Source organism: Rhinopithecus bieti, unplaced genomic scaffold (genome assembly GCF_001698545.2).
Source record: "Rhinopithecus bieti isolate Rb0 unplaced genomic scaffold, ASM169854v2 scaffold_3912, whole genome shotgun sequence".
Lineage (NCBI taxonomy): Eukaryota > Metazoa > Chordata > Mammalia > Primates > Cercopithecidae > Rhinopithecus > Rhinopithecus bieti.
In genome coordinates this window covers 539,809-553,491 of record NW_016804439.1, presented here as the reverse complement: position 1 = coordinate 553,491, position 13,683 = coordinate 539,809, and positions in this window count along the sequence as shown.

The window sequence follows — 13,683 nt, the reverse complement described above, 5'->3', positions numbered from 1 at the left end:
TATATATATATATATATAATAAGAAATTGTCTCATGCAGTTATGGAGTCTAACAAATCCCAGGGCGAGGCAGCAAGCTGAAGACCTAGAAGAGCTGAAGGCTGGCAGGCTTGAGACCCAGGAAAAGCTGATATTTCTGAGTCCAAAGGCAGGAAAAGCTGATGTCCCAGTTCAAGACAGTCAAGCAGGAGGGATTCTCTCTTACCTGTGGCAGTGTCAGCCCTTTTCTTCTACTCACGCCTTCAACTGTTTGGATGAGACTCATTCACATTAGGGAGGGTAACCTGCTTTACTCAGTCTACTGAATTAAGTGTTAATCTCATCAAAAACATCCTCATAAAAATGCCCATAATATTTGACCAAATATCTGGGTACCTCATGGTCCAGTCAAGTTGACAATAAAAGTAACCTCCTTGGTCCTTCAATTCTTCCTGGCATCACCTATGAAGTAATTCACCTGCATGCCATCCTTGTTTGAGGCTCTAGCTTTCAAGCAGCATTTGAACTGAAGACATCCATACAGTATTTAATATGCAAAGTAATATGCAAATATATATATATATATATATATTCCTACTTTTCGTCCAACATCCTTTTAGATATTGCTGTATGTGAAATAAAATTCTTGCATTTTCTAGGCATTAAACCCATGGATACTCTTTTTTAAAGGAAAGGGTAACACCCAAGAACATTTCCAATTTCTGCAATCTCCCCTTTTGCAAAGCAAAAAGCACTGGAGAAGTCACTATAATGTGAGGAGAGGAAGAACACATACCAAATTCTTTGCTCTAGGTTGACATGCTGAGCTTGGCTAAATTTATCCTAAGAATAGCTGCAAAATGCTGGTTGCTAATAGGACCCATCATTACCATTAATGGTTGGAACAGTCACATTTGCTTTTATTTACTGAATGAAAGAAAAACTGTTAACATTTTTGAATAACTCAACTTGGTCTAAAGATGAAAAGCACTGTACTGTTTAACATGTTTGCAATAGATAAAAGTTTATTTTTCCTAATTAACAGTAACTGTATATACATTGTTTTACCTTCATATGAATTTTAAAAAGAAACATAATTTTCTGATCTTGTATTGCCCCATTACTTCAAGACTGCTAACAAGTGATATTTATCATATGGTGAAAATACTGCAATACATGCAAAAAGGATTACATTTTGCTCTTGCATACACTTGACCTTTTAAGCTGCCTATCAATTGGAGAGATTTTTAGCTCTTAGCAATACTGACAGCCCTTTTTGTAGCTGACTGCTGGGAGATGTAGCAATCATTGACACCAGTTAACCTCTGACATTTCCTTTATATCATGCAATGTTATTGTCTGTTGGTTGAAGGCAATTTATTTCCACTTCCAGACTTTCGGTTTTACCCAATCATGCTTATACAGTGGTATTTAGAATGAAAAGAAGGAAGCTGTGCTAGGCTCTGCTAAAGTTTAGATTTGCCTTGACAATTTCTGAAGATGTCATGTGCAAATTGATGTTTTTATGCCACTGAATAGTTGACTCAAAGTTGAGATAGTAGAAGCACCTTTAGTGTTAACCAGAGGGTGATAGCCAGTTGCCACTTTCTTTTGCTCTGGTGTCTCTGAGGTGTAGTGGATTTTTTTTTCCTAGTAGAAGTTTCTAAGAATGGCTAGCAAATCTCTGAAATTAAATTTTATTCTGCAAATGATCAGAAACTCATTGAGATGATATCAGGCTCAAGTTGCATTCTTCACAGATAATAGAAAAGGAAATAAATCTTTAAAGTGATGAAAACCCACCTAGGTCAGTCTTGTTGAAAGCCAATTTAAATCTAATTTAGATTTGATTAAAAGTAAAAGCAAGTAGTGTGACTCCTAAAAAAAATTAGTCTAAACCTACTATCATTTGATTTATTAGTAGTTGTCTGTTATACAGATGCTAATTATTAAATGTCAAGAATTTTATGTTTGCAATTTTATGAGCAATTTTGAAGATGAATGATAAAAGGGGTAGTAGGAAACACACAGGTTCTTGGGTCAAATCTGGATTGAAGTTTTGACCCTGTAATTTATCGTTGGTGTGAACTGGGGTATATGATTTAATTATTATTATTATTATTATTTTTTGAGATGTAGTTTCGCTCTTGTTGCCCAGGCTGAAGTGCAATGGCGCTATCTGGGCTCACCACAACCTCTGCCTCTCGGGATTTAATTTTTTAATGATAGGGTCTCACCATGTTGCCCCGGCTGATCTTGAGCTCCTGGTCTCAAGCATCCTCCCACCTCAGCCTCCCAAATCAAGAAGATTGCAGGTTCAAACCACCATGCCCATCTAATGATTTAAAAAACTAAGTAAAAATTACTGAAAGTCATTGCATATTTATGATTACTCTTTAAAAACGTTTATAAACTTACAAAAGTAAGCAGAATGTTGTTTATGGGTATATCAGTATACAGTAAAACTATAATATAGTTTTAGTTTCTACCTCTGTAGAAAGGGTATTAAAATACATAATTTACAGGATTTCCGTCAAGATAATTTATGTAAAATAGCTGGCACAAAGTAGGTACCCAAGTTTTAGTAGCCATTCTGAGATTTATCATTTCAAGTTAACCAGATCCTATGTGTCGTGGGGGCCCTGCAGAGCTGAGTGAGAGGCAGAATGATCTCCCTGTTGCATTTTTGTCATGGATACCAATTCTATAATTACTTGTATTCTCCCTACTCAGGGTCATTTCTCTACTTAGATGAAGGATATCCATACTTTCAGACAGTAATCTGGACTAAAGCACCATAAACCAAGTTCATAGGCATCATTCTAGCAAGTGTAAAATTCTTTAATGTTTGGTTTATAGCATCAAAAAAAGATTTGAATATTTTTAGCTGCTATCTTTGTAAATGATCTCCTTATATATTAGTCATTATGAAGCTCTCTCTACTGTTTCATTTTTTAATAATTTATATATTTATTCTTTGTGTAATGGCTCTTACCAGCAAGAGTATAAAGAATGACCATGAAACATACACTTATGCAGCTATCATGGAGCTTAAAAAATATAACACAGTAACAATGTATCTGAAGTTTCCTGTGTTATTCCTCAGTCTCTCATTCTTCAAATTTACCTTGGTTCTAATTTTTGGGTGGATGATTATCGTGCCTTTATAAAAATAGTTTTACTATATACTGATATACCTGTAAACAACATTCTGCTTACTTTTGTAAGTTTATAAAAGTTTTAAAAAAAGTAATCATATGCAATGACTTTTAGCAATTTTTATTTATTTTTTACATCATTAGCTGGGCATGGTGCCTTGTACCTGTAATCCTCTTGATTTGGGAGGCTGAGGATTGTTTCAGGCCAGGAGTTCAAGACCAGTCTGGGTAACATAGACCCTATCACTAAAAGATTAAAAATAAATAAATACAATCATTGAAATAGTTGAGATAATTTTTTAATCTTTTAATTTGATGAATTACATTAAGTGATTTTTTAATGTTAATCCAAACTGGCAGATACTTACATAAATGCAATTGATGCATGATATATTATCTTCTATGTGAATTGTTGGGTTTGATTTGCTCATATTTTGTTTAGAATTTTTATTTTAATATTAATGGCTTATGTTGACTCAAATTTTCTTTCTTACACACTTCTTGCCTGTTTTCAAAATCAAAGATGTATATTGGCCTCTTCAAAGGAGACAGAGAGTGCTTCCACTTTTTCTCTTCTCTGGAACCTTTTGTACAAATTGGATTTACTTTTCATTGAGGTTTGATTGAATTACCCTGCAAAACCACGTTTTATTTGTGGAAGATATTTAATGACTGCTTCAATTGATGTAATAAATATAGACCTTTTCAGGTGGACCTAATTTTTATAAAGATATTTTCACAATATTTCCTAGGAATTTGTCTATTTTATCTAAGCTTTCAAATTTACTGTCATAAAGTCGTTAATAATATTTTCTTATGTTTAACCTGCTTAATCTGTAGCTCTACTTTCTTATTTCTAATACTTATTTAAAATTATATTTATCTTTTACCAAAGTTAAGCCAGTTTATGACTTCATTGAGGCTGTCTTTAAGTTTTTGTCTTCTGCTTTTATTAATGTTGGCCTTTATCATTTTTATTTCATTCCTTCACCTATTTGGGTTCAATCTATATTCTTTTTCTGATTTTTTAGGTTTGATATTTATTTCATTAATTTCTAGCATTTCTTTGTTTTCTATGTTAAGTAACTAAGGCTATGAATTTTCCTTTATATGCCATTCTTCAAACTTACATATGCAGTATTTTTTGCTTATAAGTATTTTCTAATATCTATATTCTTTTTTTAACCCACAAGCTATTAAGATGTATGCTTTTTCCACCCTTAACGTAGGAAATTTTGAGGTTGTGTTTTGTTGGTTTCTAACTTAACTACATTGAGGTCAGAAAACATGTTCTGTATATGAGTAATTCTTAGAATGTCTTCGAGAATTGGTTTATGGCACATGGAGTTTTCCTAATGTCCTATGTATGATGAAAAGTATGTGATTTTTCCAGTTTTACAATACAGTATTCTGCCTTTGTCCCTTGAATTAAGCTTAATTGTGTAAAAAGTTTTGCTTTTTTTTTCCTGCTTAATCTATTAGTGACTGAATGAGGTAAGTAAAATTATTCCATTTTTATAATGGACTTGTTATGTTTTCTTTGTAGTTTGCTCACTTTGTGCTTAATACATTTTGAAGCTAGGTTTATATACTCATGAATTTAGAACTGTTATATATTTTGGAAGACAAATTTGTATTAATATGTAATGATCCTTTTAATCACTAGCAATATCCACATTTTAAATGTCTATTTTGTCTCATCTTAATATAGCTTTAGCAGTTTTTGTATGACTAATGTTGGTTAGGCATTTTTTTTTAAGTTTGCTTTCAATCTTGCTGTATATTTATGTTTTAGGTTGGTGGCATACAAATAACATATTGGGCTTGACAAGCTCTAAATTTTAAATTGAAATTTTAATCCATATATATTGATTTGGATTACTTATTGTTGTAATTATCAGATTAATTATTACTTATTACACTGCTTTTGACTTTTTTCCCCAAATTATTTATTTGGTTTTATTTATTTTGTTATTCTCCTCTCCTTGCTCCACCAGCACTAACTAATGTGGATATTACTTTATTTCCAATCTTTAAATAGATACTCTAAAAACTTTAACATGCATTTTAAACAGCTCTGTTGAGATATAACTTGCATATCATCCAATTCATCCTATAAAATGTACAGTGGTTTTTAGTATACTCACGGAATTACGCAACCATCACAACCATCATGTTTACACTATTTTCATCACCCTCCAAAGAAACCCTACATCCATTTTAGTTAGTAGTCACTCTGTCCCCACCAGCAGTAAGCCACAACTAATATAGACTTGATTATTCTGGACATTTTAAATGGAATACAATATGGTTTCCTTCAAGACTGACTCCTTTCACTTTGTGTAATACTTACAAGGTTTATCCATGTTGTACCTTTTATCAGTATTTCATCACGTCTTATGACTGAATAATGTTCCATTGTATGATTATGCTATGTGCCATTTTTCCATTCATCAATACCTGGACATTTGGATTGTTTATGTTTTAGCTATTATTAATAGCGCTGTCATGTACTAGTATTTGTGTGGACTTATGTCTTCATTTCTCATGCATATATATCTAAGAGAAGAATTGCAAATCATATGGTAATTATTTAACTTGTTGAGAACTGCCAAACTATTTTTTAGGTTGGCATTTTTTCAATGACTAATGATGTTAGGCATCTTTTTACATGCTTATTGTTCATTTGTATATTGTCTTTGGAACAATGTCTATTCAGATCCTTCACTCATTTTAAAATTGGGCTATTTGTCTTTTTATTTTTGAGTCATAAGAGTTCTTTATATATTCTGAATACAAGCTCCTTGTCACATAAATGTTTGCAAACATATTTTCCTATTATAAGTTTTCTTTTCACCTTCTTGATGGTGTCCTTTAATGCATAAAAGTTTTATTTTGATTGAGTTCAATTTATCTAAATTTTCTTTTGAAGCATAGAGGTGGTATCTTACAACTGTAATAGTTGTTAGTTTAGGATCTGGGAATTTAGTATTCCGGACATATTCCTTTTGCTCAAGACATAACAATTATTAAGAATAAAACCAAATAAATAAATCATGCTCCCTGTGTCTTAGTAGTTTACAACCTACCTAGGTAGAAATATATTTGGAGTTAAAACATTAAATAAGATGTACACATATTTAACCTTTTAGTATTGGCTTCAGAATCTTGAAAGTTACTCATTAAAGTCCTTACCACCACCAATCCTAATTAATAGTTTATTTACATCTAGTTCTGGACCTGCCTGAATGTTTTCAGAGTTATTTTACCTAATTAAAAAACATCTACTTTAGCTTTTTGATAGTAAAAGAAATGGCAGATTATATTTGCATTACTAAGAAGTTCACAGTATCAAGCTTTGAATTTTATGACTTGGTTAAAAGCAAAATTGGCTGATTTTATTTTCACTGTTTTCTAATTTCAAAATTCATTTCTGATAGCATTCTAGTGTCAAACAAGATGCTGAAGCGTAGGAGTAGCCAAAAGATAAAGACTCAGAGAAGTGCCTAATCTGGAGAGATAATTTTTATCTAAACAGGCCAAGGGATATTTTTGGAGAACTGAAAAGAATAGCTTCATAGGATAGTTCTGCCAAGCCTGAATGGAGATATTTCCTTTTGCCACTGTGTGTGTGTGTTCTTCCAAATTAAATGATTTCCATAGCTAGGCTGGCCCTTGGGAAGATAATCAGCACCTGCTAGCCCAGAGTTGGAGGAACATGGGATAGTTGGGTGCAGTTCCAACCAACAAGAGTTATTAGATATGCTAGAAACCAAGGGCATGGAGACAAAAAAAGAAAACACATTTTCCTTCCTCTAAGCTGAATTAGTAGAGAAGAAAAAAGAGACACTCAAAAACCCCCAACTTTACTGTTTTGATAAGTGCTGCAGAATCTTCCTCTAGTTTGCAAGACAGCCTTATAGAAAATAACATAATCATGAGAGTGACATCTTGTCATCTTTGATGGACTGTGTTGGTTAGATGCAAGTCTTAGGCTCTGCCTGAACACAAGGAGAGGAGATTATACAACGGTATGGCTCACTGGGGTGTGTCCACCCCAGTGGAAATGAAGTTTCCGGTTGCTTAGTCTCTACGATACACAAATTGGAAGAATTGTTAAGAGAGCCTATCTGTTGTGCCTCCACCCTTATGTTTCAGGATAGGCTAATGATCCAGTGTGGCTGGAGCCTATGACCTCTAGGGATGTTTCACTACGGATAAAGTTGGAGAGGTAGGTAGGAGCCCAAATATGAATAAAGTGTCTGGTATATCACAGTAAGGAGTAAGGGGAGCCTGTGAACTCTTAAAGCAAGGAAACCACAAAAACCTGAATTTTGGAAATATTTGGAAAGAAAGTGTATTGGGTTTTTAGTGCTATGCAGTAAGTTACTCTGTACTTAGCAGTGTAAAACAATGCACATTTAATAGCTCACAGTTCTGTAGATCAGAAGTTTATATGGGGTCCTCATTCTACCCATTGGAGCCTTAAGTAACAGACTGGTTACTAAATGACCTTTGAAGTTCATGTATTAACATATCCTGATATCTGAAGGGGATTTTAAGAAGACAATAAAAACATTTTTGTATACTACTGAGCTCAGGCTCTATAATGGGCAATCAGATACAACTTTCTACAAATGGTATGCAGTATATATCTATATTAGTTCTAAGTCTGTATCACTAAGTAGTTGGTGTTTACCTCTAATCTCGGTAGCTGAGAAGCAGTCTTTGATCTCCTAAACTGAGTTCCCCCCTGCTTCCCTGCTCTTCCTTTCAGCTGTTAGTGCTGGAAAGTCAGATTCTTGGTTCCTGGCCCTCATTCCCCAGTTATGACCTTTACTTCTGCATTTGCTCAAAACACCATCTTTAACCACCAAGTCTAATGGGTTCCTTTGCTACGTCCAGTGTGTTTTGCAAAGTCATAGCTTCCACTTTATGCCTAAAGACCATTTTCCTTTCTTGTTACACTCTATAACTCAATAGTGATGGTTTTTGCTTTTAAACTAAGGAACATTGGCTATACCTGGAAACACACTCCATAAAGTGAAATGAACTTGACAATTGAGACAAGGAATAGAAAAATGATTTCGACAAATATATATTGTTTTACTTATTTCTAGAAGTCCTTTTATTCTCAGTCTGCTTATTTCACACAGCCTCTTTTGTGTGCTCATCTTTGTGATAAAAAGGAAACACCTTTATTTATTTGTGTGTCATACATGGTCCTTCTGCAAATCTATTGTTCCTACCAACTGTTACTTATAATGGCTTGCACTGTGACCTTAGATTTATTTGTGAACATATTGGTTCTGGGGCTCTAACTCAAGCTAGCTTTTGTTTCAAATTGTATGTGCTTCTGCTGTTACAGATGGCTACCAAGTTGTAAATGCATTTGTCTGCTTTGAGGATATTGGCTCAGTAGGTGAGAACCAGGCTGTGTCCCTCATCTCTCTGCTAGTTCAAGATTCTGAATTCCAACAGGGTCTCTACTTTGCCTTAGTTCAGATCCTTGCTCACTTTCTTTTCTTTTCTTTTCTTTTGTTTTTGTTTTTGTTTTTGGTGGTGGTGGTGGGGGGGGTGTATTCCTAGTGAAAGCTATGATTATTGTGCAGTGAGAGGGGTCCTTTAGTATCTCGATGGACATAACGCTGTATCAGAATCAGGCCTTGGATCATGCAGACCCAAAGCAATGATTACATTTCATTTGTGATACTATTAAAGATTTTTTTCCTGGCTGCAATAACTCAAAGTATTTTACTTATTTCCCACTTCATGCACATTGATTTTTTTGGGTAATGGTAGCAGAAAATACGTGATTACCAGAGGAATGTCGATCAAGGCATTGAGGTTAGTGAAGCTTCTAAAAGTAGAAGAAAGAGGAATGTACATTTTATTTTACTATTAAGACATAGGCTAGTAGTGCAGAACAGGAACACTTCCTATTCACTGGTAACAACAAAGGTCTTTTATTCATGGCAAATTACATTCCTAGAAAAGTGTTTTAATGGGAATTATTTTGACTCTGATTTTCTGTAATAATGCTATATGAAAATAATACCTCAGATTTGATATTTAAAATGTCCTTCAATAATGTATTGATAGGCATCTAACAGAGTGAGGATAGAATTTGTTTTCTCCTGTATTGTGATTTTCTGAACATCTTGTATATTCTTAAAGTAATTGTGTACAAGAATTAGTCTCTGAGGGCACAAACTATATTTTATTCATTTTTATATCTTTATATACTTTGTATTCCTTGATCCAGTGCCTGGCATACAATAGTTATACAATAGTTATTTGCTAAATAAAAAGCCAAAGAAATATCTGGTTCAAAAAACTTTCTGCAAAAATAAAGCTTATGATTAAAAAGGAGGGAATTTATTAGCACTAAGACATTTTTCTTAAGCAACAAAATTATCATTACATTACTCCTTTTGTATCTTTAGTCATTGTAGCTGTGATTATGAATAGAAAATGAATCTCAAATTGAATTATGAGTGACTAGAAATGTTCTTAGGGAGAAGTAGAAAAGTTTTAAAATTCAACCAGAGTTGTATAAATAAATAATTCATTATATAAAACAGAAAAAAAGAATGTTGAGACACTTTCTTAACATAAATTTAAGTTATCTCATTAAAACGTTTTGGTCAGTGGAGAGAGAACTGAGAGCTGAACCAAATATTAGTTGTGGAGCTTTAATCATATCTCAGAAATCAAGAATTTTGTTTGTGTAATTATTAGGGACCTGTGAAGCATTTTTGAAATTCCTGGGGTGTTCATAGTCTTGTTATTTTCTTGTTTTGTGTCAGTGGAAAGGTCTTTGAAATTTTCTGCTGTGAATAAAATTGACTCAATTGCTGTCAGTTTTCTGTATTTTTGCCTCTCATATTCACCTACACACTCCGAAGCACACTATCTGTTAACAAAGTGCCCCTCTCGAGTCCCTATGTTGTGTGTTTTCAGAATGTGCTTTCTGCACAAAGAATGTAATTTCTTAGACTACTTCATTGAAGGGAAGAATAATGATGCCCAGTGTGGGGAAACACGGTTAAATGTGGTTTTCTTTTTGAAGATAAACATGTTACTAGACAGGTACATAGCTGCTGCTGGAATTAAGTCACTGGACCAATAAGGATGATTATTAATTCTTATTTTCTTAAACAATTCTTAAAAATTGAGTTCTTGATGTTTTGCTGATGTGATGTGAGGTGGTTAGAACTGTGTACAATTCTTGTACAAAATTCACATTCACTCTATCTGAACTTGGATACCATCCTCTGAAATTCTTGAAGATCCCATCTTGCAAGAATGTGGCCATGTTAATTTTATTTTCCAAGATTAATATACTCTGCTAAATAAGTTATCTTGGTCAAATATTATTTCTCTTTTGTGCCTCTTTAAGCTCTTTCGTCATTTTTCACCATCAATTCATAGAATCTAAGAGTTGGAGGGAATATAGATCACATAATCCAGATTCCCAGAAAATGCAACCTTGGCTCCATCACAACTCTGACAACTTCTGCTTTACACAGTAACAAAAATACTTAGTCCATTCAATGGAAAGTTAGTATTAGTAATTTAAAAATATAACTAAGCTTGAACTTTAACCTGCCCTTCCTCCACTGCCATCTCTTTATTCTGGTTGTGCTTTGTGTTCTGAGTCTGTTAGTCAAATTCTTAGCTTTATATAATCATCGAATTCTATTACTCATACCCATTATATTCACATATTGTTGGTTCTACTGACTTACAGTTTTCATAAAATAATGTAAGCCAAGGTGTTCTATAAAATGTAAAGTGATCCTTTAATGTAAGTTATTGTTTAACTTATCAATGTAGAGTAAGCTATCACCCTTGTTTAAACCTAGGTTTATCCTTTTTATGAGTTTTGAGTTTCCGTGCTCTCTATCCTCTTAGTTTCTTGAAACAGATGAGTAATTATTACTTTTGCTGTTTGTCCTTTAGATCAAAGGACTCCAATTCTTGTCAGTAGTATGTGAAGGAATTAAATGAGTCAATAGGGTTTTGGTTTACTGATAGATTTAGTCTCCGAATCTAAGTCACATTTATCAAGATATAAGCATAGTATTAATATATTGTCCATTTTTTTTGCCCCATTTTTTTCCCAATTATTTATTTGAATTCTAAAAATAGAAAAAGGAAGATTTGGAAAAAATATTATAGTTTAATTCTCAAAATCTTTGAGTCAGGCACGGTGGCTCACGCCTGTAATCCCAGCACTTTGGGAGGCTGAGGTGGGTGGATCACCTGAGGTCAGGAGTTCAAGACCAACCTGGCCAACATGATGAAACTCTGTCTCTACTAAAAGTACAAAAATTATCTGGGCATGGTGGCAGGCACTTGTAATCCCAGCTACTTGGGATGCTGAGGCATGAGAATCACTTGAACCCGGGAGGCAGATGTTGCAGTAAGCCAAGATCGTGCCACTGAACTCCAGCCTGGGGAATAGAGCGAGACTCTGTCTCCAAAAACAAAACAAAACACCCAAAAAGAAACTTTGTTAGGTAGGTATTTTATTTCCATTTCACAGATGAGGAAACTAACTTTCAGAGAAGCTTCTAAATTTGCCCAAGTTCACATGTCTAAAAGTGGACTATAAAATATCTTGACAAATAAAAAAGGAATAGTAATATACCTAGAAAGTCTATGAAACAACCAAAACATAAAAGGAAATGTAACCAAGTCTCATATTTTAGTCTATCCTTGGTAAAAAAGCAAGGCTATAAAGATTATAAAGCTATGAGCAATTCTTCATTTAAATACCAACTTGATAATTATATCCAGAAGATTCCTAAAAATAAGTGAGAAGAGGTAGAAGAATGCCATCTTCAATGCTGAACTCCATAAAGCCTTCAGGACACAGAGAAAATAATGATAGTAATACTCATTAAATCGTAAAACTGTACAGTACTAACAAATACTAATACAAATAAATATTTGTGTTTTTATAATTTACAAATTTATTTTTAATATATTCATTTACTTATCAAATTAACCATGCTACAGAAACATGAGAATTTAAGATGGATGAAGCAAAACTCATCAAATATTGCATGTGTGATTCTTTTGGTTTGTTTTTCTGAGATACGATCTCACTCTTTCAGGCTAGAGTGCAGTGGGCATGATCAAGGCTCACTGCAGCCTCGACTTCCTGGGCTCAAGCAACTCTCCCGCCTCAGCTCCCCTAGTAGCTGAGACTACAGGTGCATGCCACCATGCTCAGCTAATATTTTTTTTTAATTTTAGTAGAGATTAGATCTTGCTATATTGCCCAGGCTGGGCATTTGTGTGTCTTGATATAGAAATGCATGTTCACAGTCATATTCCCACAGCCTAGAGGGAAGACATTCTAGTGACTGTTAGCAAGGGTACATGTTGGGAAGAGCTAGAAAATAATTCAAGATGATTTTCAAACAAATTTCAGAGAGTCTGATAGACTATCTTCATTCTTTATACTAAAAATATGTATATATTATATCATAGCAATAGGAAGAACCTGCTCATTTTAGTAGAATGAGTGAATTTGAAGTCAGGAGGTTTGGTTTCTGATCTTAACTCATTCTTTAAGTGACAGAGAGGTCAATTCTTTGGTCATTATTTTTTCAACTGTAAAATAAGGGTTTGGGTAAGATCAGTGGTTCTTAGCTGGGAGTGCACTGCCCTTCTCAAGGTGTGTTAGGAACTTTGGCTGTGTTTTTCTGTGAAGACACTCAAGAAGTTTGTCTGTGGCTTGGGGAACATTGACTTTTGGTATTAAGTGCCATGTAGAGCTTTCTGTGTGACTTAATGCTAATCATGTCCATTTGTTCAGGGGCTACTTGTCTTTATTAATTTACTTACTGAAGGAGGAAACTACAGAACAGATTTTAATCAGGAAAATGCTATTTTTTTTCTATCTAACTTTAAGTAAAGCTAGGCAGATTTCTTTACAGTAATGCCTGAAAACTCAAATGCCTGAAAAGGGAAGGAAAGACGTCTTGTGCTTACACTGTAGGGCATTCCAGTGACTCAGAAGAAAAGAACTAAAGCAAACAGGGCCAAATTCCTAAAATTAGTGCTGCCTGGATAATCTCAAGAGGCCAAGATACCAGGTCCTCCCATCACGTTAGACCTAAATGATCAACTCTCTGTTCTTATTTTGTTTTGTGAAAAAACCAAACTATTCAGCCTTCATATAACTTCCCTTTGGAGAAATTCAAAAGTATCTTCAAGCACCATTAACTTTCACTTGGGTTTGCCAAGCAAAATTGTTTACCAAGAATTACACGTTTGACTTATACTCTTAATGGATGGTTTAAGCTTCACCTGAAGATGCTGTAAAATTTTCAGGAAGTGAGACAAGGTGCACTTCATAAAATGAGACATTTTTCTCCACTTTATGATTATTGCTGGAGTTCACAAATCCTAATGGTATTTGAGTTTGGAATGTTTCTTGTGCTTTCAGTTCTTTCTGAAGCACATCAAACAGAAATAATAAAGGCACTCCAGCATTGCCCTGGCTTGCTGGAATATTTCTTTTTTTTTTT